Source organism: Otolemur garnettii, unplaced genomic scaffold, assembly GCF_000181295.1.
Source record: "Otolemur garnettii isolate 467f Iridium unplaced genomic scaffold, OtoGar3 scaffold00030, whole genome shotgun sequence".
Taxonomy (NCBI): Eukaryota; Metazoa; Chordata; class Mammalia; order Primates; family Galagidae; genus Otolemur; species Otolemur garnettii.
In genome coordinates this window covers 12315468-12325422 of record NW_003852425.1, presented here as the reverse complement: position 1 = coordinate 12325422, position 9955 = coordinate 12315468, and the positions used below count along the sequence as shown (strand labels likewise).

Genomic DNA, 9955 nt, shown 5'->3' with positions numbered 1-9955 from the left:
TGCTAGTACACTGAACTGGGGACCCTGAGATCCTTACATGATGGACCATTGCTAGTACACTGAACAGGGTGAGGGGGCCAAGAGCCTTATATGATGAACCATTTTTAGTGCACTGAATGGGGGACCCTGAAAGCCTCTCCTCTAACAGCGGGAGTGAGAGAGGGATGCCTACTATCACCACTGTTATGCAACATAGCATTGGAAGTTCTAGCTAAAGCAATCATACAAGAGAAGGAAACAAAGGGCATCTAAATGGCAAACAATGAAGTCACATTATCCTTGTTAGCAGGTGATGTGATTGTATACATAAAGAAATCTAAAGACTCCACAAAATAAATAAATATATATATATATATATATATATATAACTGATAAGTGAATTCTGTAAAGTTGTAGGATACAAAATTAACATACAAAAAAGTAGTATTTCTATATGCCAAGAACAATAATCTGAAAAAGAAATCAAGACATTAGCCCCATTTACAATATCTAAGAATAAAATAATGAGGAAGAAAATTAACCAAAAAGGTGTGCACTTCAGCAGCACATGTACTAAAGTCGGGACAATACAGAGAAGATTAGCATGGATGACATGGAAGCTTTTGAAGTGTTCCATATTCTTGCGCATTGTGAGAGTACATAACATGCCTCCTGAGTGAGGGGCTCTTCTACAAATGGAACTTTATCCCAGAAGTGAGAACAATGTAACCTAAATGTTATACCCTCATATTAATTTGAATAAAGTTTTAAAGAATTAACCAAAAAGAAAATAAAATTGCTACAATGAAAACTATAAAGGATTAAGGAAAGAAATTCAAAAGGATGCACAAAAATGGAAGATTTCCAATGGACTGGAAGAATCAATATTTCAAAATGTCTACACTACTCAAAGCAACCTACAGATTCAATACAATCCCCCAAAAAACATCAATGACATTCTATACAGAAATAGAAGAATAAATCTTTACATATTTTATATGGAATCATGACAGACCCAGAATAGCCAAAGTATCCTGGGAGGAAGTGGGGAAAACTGGAGGAATCACATTACCTGAGTGCAAGTTATACCAAAGTATTCTCATAACCAAAACAGCATGGTACTGCATAAAATCAAACATAGACCAATGGAACACAATAGAGACCCCGGATGTGAATCCACACATCTGTAATGTACGTATTGTCAAAAAGTTGCCAAGAATATAAAGTGGGGAAAGGACCCTCCCTTCATCAAAAGGTCCCAGGAAAACAGACAATCTATGTCCTGAAAAATGAAAATATACCCTTATATATGACCATGCACAAAAATCAGATAGGAATGCATTAAAGACTTAAATCTAAGACCTTTGTGTTGAGATTACTAAAAAAAGAAAAGAGAAAAGGAAACAGTAGGAAATGCTTCAGGCCATTGGTCTGAATGAGTAATGTTCCCAAAACACACGCAACTCAATGAAAATTGGACACAGGGGATCACATCAAGCTAAAAAGCCTCTGCACAGCAAAGGCAGAAGTCAACAAAGCAAAGGGACAGCCCGCAGGATTGGAGAAAGTATTTGATAACTACCCATATGTCAAGGGATTAGTAACTAAAATACATGATAGCAATAAATCAAATAATTCAATCAATAATGAGTGAGGATCTGAGTAGACATTTCCCAAAAGAAGGCATATAAATGGTGTAAGAAATTCTCAACATCACTAAGATTTAGAGAAATGCAGATGTAAACTATAATTATACTACCACAGTCAAAATGGCTGGTATCAGAAAGCTGGGCAATAACAAAAGATGTGAGAATGTGGGAAAGGGAGAGACCTTGTGCACATTTACAGCAACGTGGACTGGTGGCGCCACCAGGGAGAATAGTATGGAGGGTCCTCAATACCTAAAGGGGAACAGCCAAATGCCCCAGCAATTCCCTTGCCAGGTATGTAACCAGATCAAGGGGACTCAGGACTCCAGGGAAAAAGTATCTGCACTCCGTGTTTATTAGAACATTATTCACAGTAGCCACGATTTAGAATTGACATAAGTGGCTGTTAATATGAGAACGGATAAAAATTGGGCACATGTATTATACAGCCACAAAAAATGAAATCTTGCCATTTGCAATAATGTGGTTGGAAGTGGAGAACATTATGTTAAGTGAAAGAAGACAAGTACAGAAGACAATACAAATCTTGCATGTTTTCACTCACACGTGGGATATAAATATTAAAACAAAACAATTCTTAGAGTCAGAGAGTAGAATGATGGCTCAGGCTGGGAAGGGAGCAGACGGGGGACATAATGTGGAGATGATTAGTGGCTGCTAAAATATAGTTAGATGATTAAAGTGAACAAAGTGTGATAGCACCACAGAGTGACTATAATCAATACTACGTTAGGAAATACTTCAAAATAGCTAAAAGAAAGAAACCCAAATGTTCCTAACACAAAGAAATAATAAATGCCTGTGATAACTGATACCTCAGTGCCTCGATTTGATGAACTCACACTGTATGCCTACATCAAAAAAAATCACATGTATCCTACAAATGTATGCAACTGTTATGTACAATGACAATATATAAAAATATATATATATTTTTTTATTTTTGAGACAGAGCCTCAAGCTGTTCCCCTGGGTAGAGTGCCGGTGGCATCAAAGCTCACAGCAACCTCCAACTCCTGGGTTCAAGCAAGTCTGCCTCCACCTCCCAAGCAGCTGGGACCACAGGCGCCCGCCACAACGCCCAGCTATTTTTTGGTTGCAGCCGTCATTGTTGTTTGGCGGCCCGGGCTGGATTCAAACCCGTCACCTTAGGTGTATGGGGCTGGCGCCCTAGCCACTTGAGCCACAGGTGCCGAGCCTATAAAAACATTTTTAAAAGAGAAAGAATATACTTTCAAAATGCAAAAACAAGCCAATATTACTAGTATGGGACAGAAATTCAGGGAAAAAATGTATATGCAAAAAAAAGAACTTAAACCAGAAAGCACATAAAATACGTGTGTGTATAATTTATGGATAATTCAAAGTTTGCATTTGCATTAGAATTTATTTTATGTTAAGGTGGTTTCTGCTGCCTATTTACATTCCTAATGTATTTTTCATTGGGTCTTCGTAAGATTACTTGGAATTCCCAAAACACAATGGAGTAGGCTTCAAAAAATACATAAGAATAGATAAAAGTGCAGAAGAGTGTATGTACAGGGATGTTTATCTCAGCATCATTAAAAAAACTAAATGCTGAAGACAACCCAGGTATTCAATAAGAGAATGAGCAAATACATTGTGGCATAAAAAGTAATGTTATTTTAATACATAGAACTGTTAATAAAAGAAAATAAGAAAATGGTAAAAGTAAGCATATTCATTTTTATATGGTTAATCTTCTCCCCTGTGTTACTAAGATTCTCATTAGAAAATATATTATTTTGATTTGTATTATAGAGCAAGAGAAAAAAATGGATTAAAGTTTTGATGTGTGCCCTCCAATCCCCAATTCAAGGCAAAGCATCGAGGGTTTCCCCATCAACTGTAAACCTGGGGGAGTCTTCTTGGCACTGACCTCCAGTGGACAAGAAACCATCTGCGTTTCTCTGTAGAGTGGTGAGGCTTTGAAAATCTTTTTGAGTCATAAAACTTATTTGCATATTAATATACTAACCTATAGAGATATTATTCATAACAACAATGATGAAAAAGGGCCATTTTTCTAATAAAATATCCAATAAAAGGACTAAATATAGACAGAAATGTATAACACTTTCAACAACTTTTATTTGACACTGCAAACACACTTTTGTAGAATCATTTTTTGTTTACATTATTGAGTGGACAATCTAGAGATTTTTGAATATCAGACCTAATTGAAATAGCTATTCCTATTTTCCAAAAATGAATTCAAAAGTGAAACATATTTCCATCCCGAAAAATTTCTATTTTTGAACAGTGTGTACATTCTAAACATACATTTCAAGAATGTGGAGATTTTTTTCCCAAATTGTTAAAATAAATATATATATATGTTTGCAGCTATGTAAACACTTGTAAAGTTTAAACATTTAAAGTTTATCTGAAAAGTATTTTTACATATAAGCTCATCTGTATTATAGACACTCACGGCAATGTTATCATATGAAAATTCACACTTCTTTCATTAAAAGCGGTGCTGCCTCTATTGGGTAAATAGTTCTGTTTTTTTTTAAATCTATGTAAAAAATTATCTCAATCAGGAAACATAGGTATGTACTTTGGACTGGTTTATTTGCTTTAATTTTAATGAAAAATTGGTATATAAACTAAGATGTTCCTTTATACACAAAAATGAGAACACCTTAAAATGTATCATTTCATTTTACTTGCCATTTAAATAGCTAAATGCTTTATTTAGTGACACTTTATTTCCTGAGAAAAGTTTCCATCAGAAGTGTTGAGTCAGTTGTCACATTAATATGAAATTAAGACCTCCTAAATGCAACCATAATTTACTTATCATTGGTCCCTCAGGATTCATGAGCAAAGTGCAAGCTCCCAGAAAGTGCAGCTAAACAAGTGGATGTCATTTAATGTGTCCTCAGAGAACGAACCTGCTTTCCAAGTTGTTGCTTTGTCACCTTTGTCTTACACCTCACCTTAAGGAATGTATTTTTAAATAAGTGTTGTGATTTATTCAGTTTTTTGGTCCTAAAGGGAAAATGTGCAAGAAAACTATCTGGCAAACATAAATAATTCAAACAAGAGAAAATAAAATTATTAAACATCACATATTACATATCTTTGGAAAGGTGACAAATAATAAAAATAAAACGCAAACACTGATATTAGGTAAAACTTTATTGTTTACGCTGTCACTTTGGAGAATAATATTGTAAAATATTTCAAAAATCATAGTCTTATAACTTTAGGTATGTAATCTGATGCCCAAAAATTTTTTCAAAGTAGATAATTCAAGCAAAGAAATATGGTCTGAGATTTTTCTAGGGGTCATCATACATAACCATTGTCCAAAACACCCTAAAAATCTCACAAGAGTACAGTTTAATAAAATCATGGTGTATCATCACAATATACTTTTAAGAGGAGATATAAATGATAATATAATATAAGGATACATGAAAATACATATCAATATTTATAGGCCAATAAAAAGTGAAGGCCTGGAACATTCAATGCCTGTACACTATTAGAATCACTGACAAAGGCCTTCTATTAATGCACAGAGATGAAAAGGTAACACATAATTTGCTTTAAAATTGTTTTATTTTGTTAATAAACTAATATTTTAAATACTTCCTAATTCATAGTCTTCATGTTACATTTTTTGTGTGTATTATTTTTGCACCCCTGAAGTTGACTGCAAATTGATATTGTTACTTTTATGGTACAAATTAATGGTTTTGATCTTACTTAAAGAATACATTTGACACTTATGGGATAGATTGAATATCCAAACCTGATACAGTTACAGAACCCCACAAACCATGGATTTCAGTCTCAATATTGCTAAGTGATTGCTAATAAAATGCTAATTCATTGGCCTAATGGGGTGATAAAATACGATTTTGGTAATTGAGCTGAACATTCTAAATGATCCTTTCTATTTTCGAAATCTTGTTGAACTTTCTGAATGAGACATTTTGTTTCTCAAAATGCAAGCATCAATGGAATAAAATATAGATGTCCTTGAGCTTAATCTAAATTCCTATTATTTGATATTTTAGTGAATATACATTACCAATGTATAATTCCTTTTATTCATTAACTGTACTGTTTCATGTGATCCAATCAAAGTAGTCTGAATTTAAAACCAGATCACTGGGTAAATTTTTCCCTATTGCTGTGTAATTTATTATTCATAAATAATTTTTATAGTTATAAACATTAAATTGTGTTAATTATGCATTTATATAATTACCCTTGTTAAATATCATTTTAGGAATTAAAACTATGTTGTACAAATTAAAGCCTGTAGTTGAGTAATAACATATATTGCTATTATTACATTTTCACCTGAAAATACATCATCACACAAATTCATACAGTGTCTTACAGTCACAACAATAGCGTTTGATCAACTAGCGAAAGGCTAACATTTACTGAGAATTTGCTGTGTGTAATTTAGTTCACACTAATAATTTTATTGAATTGTCCTACTCATAATAATATTTATACATTTTTAAAGTAAGGGAAGTTTCTCAAAGTTACATAGCTGATAAATAGTACAACTAGAGTTAAATCTTAAGTAGACATACTCTAGAGATTACATGATTAGCCAGTACACCATACAGCAGCCTGTATATCTATAAAAACATTTGGTACATCATGAAAGGCTTAAAGTATTTAGTGGTAATATTATCTGCATGGTTTTGTGTGTATATATGTATACACACACCTGTGCATTATGTACCTGTTTACACACTTATGCTGCCCACTTATGTCCATATGTGTGTGTGTAGGATGTCTGTGGCACACATATCTTTCTATATGCATAGTTATGACTCTATATTCTATAAGTACATACTTATTCATACTTTTGCAATCATAAACAATGACCTTAAATGAGTATGTGTGTGGTTTCAAATGCCTTCCTAGCACAGATATATGCACATAAAAGGCGCATTTTAAAATTCGTTTCTTATGGAAGATAGTTCAAATAGCACATGCGTCCAACTGCCTACCACAGGGCTGCTTCACAGTGTGTGATTAAAACAATGCACAATGCAGTCTCTTGGATACAATGGTGTTAGTGTCACTTACCCTTTCTGAAATGTTTTAAAAAGGAAAAAATAAAAGAGTAAAAAACACGCACACGAAAGCAGGATTCGAGTTAAGTCTACACAAAGCCTTCAACTCGAGAATATAGATCAATTTTCATTTGCATAAGTAGGTTCATAGTAATCAGAGTACTAAATGCAAACAGTAGTAAAGTCTGTAGTTGGTTCTGTGATAAATAGGAGAGAAATGGTTTAATAGCAAAAGCCATAATTATCCACAGCTCTCAGTTTACAATTAGTTTTCTTTGACAATTATAGTCATAAATGCCAGCTTTAATCATGTGTTCAGGTTGAATTAGGCCCTGCCAATGCTGGGAGAGATCTAATCCGCTTTCTTTCCTACTCATAATGAAATAATAATGCAAATTCACTACATTGATGGGACGACCCATGTGAATTTATTATAGGCTTGGAGAAGTCTCTTGAAAGGGATAAATTCTTTCTGGGTATAGACTTGAGGTAATTCAAACCAGACAAGAAAAAAAAAAAATGGAGCTGTCATCAGAGGCCAGGATATGGAATGGATTTAATTTGTATGAATAGGCTTTTTAATAAGTATAACAGGGCTAAGCTCTAGCTTTAGTTGGGGAATATTACTGCTGTCAGTTTCCAAATCTGGATACACTAACTTTATTTAGGAGGATAAAGACCATTTCCAAAACTCATTTTTTCTAACAGCGCAGGTCAGTCACACAGTAGCTAAAAGCTTACTATGCAGCAGCCATGGTGAACCAGTCCAATTGTGTGAGTTAAGTCAACAGGACTAATTATCGTCATCAATTGACCAGTGTCAAATGCAGATGACCTTCCCAACTATTGTATGAATGTGGATGTCAGACTACTGAAGATGTGTCAATGGAATAGAACTTAGATTTAGGTGGCACATGCTTGTTTTTGGAAGAAGCATGCTCATTTAGTAAATGTAATGCCATCTAAAGGATAAACAATCCTTTTCTAAACCAAAAGAAGAAAACATGAGTAAGGCACAGTTTAAAAATAACACTAAAAACATGCCTTCTATCCTATCAACACGCAAGAAACCAAAGTTCAAACATTATAAATATTTCTGACCTCTAAAAATTCATGATGCCAAGACCTCCTTGGCAATGGCAGCGACACCCAAAATAAATAGATCAAGCTAAAAAGCTCGTGTGCAGCTAAGGGTACCACATCTAAAGCAACACACAGCTTTCAGAAGGAGAGAAGATACTTGCGTGCTGTGAATCTGACAAAGGACTGATAACTAGAACAGAGAACTCAAATTAATCAATAAGCGAAGAGCAAACAACCCCAGTCATAAGTGGGCAAGAGACTTAACAGAAACCTTTGAAGAAGACAGATGAGTGACCAACAAATACATGAAAAAATGTTCATCATCCCTCATCATCAGAGAAATGCAAATCAAAACAACTCTTGAGATGTCACCTAACTCCAGTGAGATTAGCCCACATCACAAAATCCCAGAGCTGCAGATTCTGGTGTGGATTTGGAGAGAAGGCAACACTTTAACACTGCTGGTGTGACTGCAAAGGAAAACAGCCTCTATGCAAAGTATGGAGGATTCTCAAAGAACTAAAAGTTGACCTTCCATTTGATCCCACAATTCCATTACAAGGTGTCCACCCAGAAGAATAACAAGCACTTTACTACAAGGACATTTGCACTAAAATGTTTATCACAGCTCAATTCACAATTGCCAACTCATGGAAGCGACCCAAGTGCCCATCAACCCATGAATGGATTAACAAATGTAGTGCATGGATAAAACAGAATACTATTCAGCCATAAGAAAAGATAAGGACTTCACATCTTTCGTGTTTACTTGAATGGAGTTGAAACACATTTTTCTTAGGAAAGTATCACAAGAATGGAACAAGTATTCACTGTACTTAATACTAATGTGAAACTAATATATAAACAACTACACGGCCACACAAAGGAAAACACAGACAAAGTTTAGCAAGGGGGGAGGGAGAGGAGGGAGAGGGACGGGGACAAGGCAGGGTAATTAGTGGCGTCTCACCTAAGGTGCACAAGGTGAGGGGTTTCAGCTCCCCGCTGGGTGAAGGGCTCGACTACAACTTGAACGTTACCTTAGAAATGAAAACAGTGTAACCTAAACATTTGTACCCTCATATCAATCTGAAATTAAAAACAATTGAAACTCAAAATAAAACAAAACAGAATTAGTTCAAGTTGCTTGATATATATGTATATATACATATAATAAATATATATGAATATAATATGATGTGATATAAATATTGTATTATAATATATATGTATATACATTATATATATATATATGTGAGTGTGTGTGTGTATTTATGTATATATACACATACATATTCTTCCTAAGGCTTTAAACAGATTCAATCTGTCTCCTCAATTACCTTAAACTGTGTCAGTAAAAGTAAAATAAGGCTATGGAAAATTTACATTATTTGAATAATGTCATTGATTATTTTGATGTGAGAGTTAATCAAAGAGTTAAGGAGTGATGCATGACCAATGCAGCTCATAAAAATTAAAACCAAAATTTAGATATTCCAAATAAAAAAATCATTTATTTTCTTAATCTATTGGTTGGATCCATTAGGTACATTGTTTGGCCTGCATTCACTCAAAAATAATATATTTTATCAATTTTAAGACCTTAGGTATAACTTTCAAATAATACCTTTTTTTAGTTTAAGGTATTTGACTTTTGTGAACAACATTTTGAAATCTTGGGATTTCTACAGAATTATCATTGACCTTGTTTTACATATATATGATGGATTCCGTAGTCTTTATGTAGTGAAAAATATTCATTTTTATAGCAGTAGAGAGTTTACTAGCTTTTTATGCAACTATAAAAGTGCGGTCAAAATAAATAATCAAGGAATAGAGACCACAGACAAATTCAGTATTTTTTCAGAAACGATTCTGAAAATAACAAGTATATCCAAAGACCTTACTCTGGAAGGCAGAGCAAGATGGTGGCCTAGAGCCATCTCCTTTGCAACCACTTGTAGTGCAATCAGGGAGGGGGGACTCCAGCCACCAGGGCTGGTGGGGGGTCCTGTCCAGAAACATTGCTTTGGAGCCCCAGGGAGGCAGCAGATGCCACCAAGAGAGGTCAGGAGCAGGGAAGAACTGGCACGGGCGGGGAGTTACTGCATGCTGCCAGGGGCCAGCAGGCAGTTTCAGACAAAG

At 34.5% G+C, this 9955-nt stretch overlaps 1 pseudogene; it reads left to right on the top strand.

The window, feature by feature from the left end:
- The first annotated feature begins 530 nt into the window (after positions 1–530).
- On the top strand, positions 531–622 carry LOC111725046 (annotated as a pseudogene).
- Positions 623–9955: the final 9333 nt, after the last annotated feature.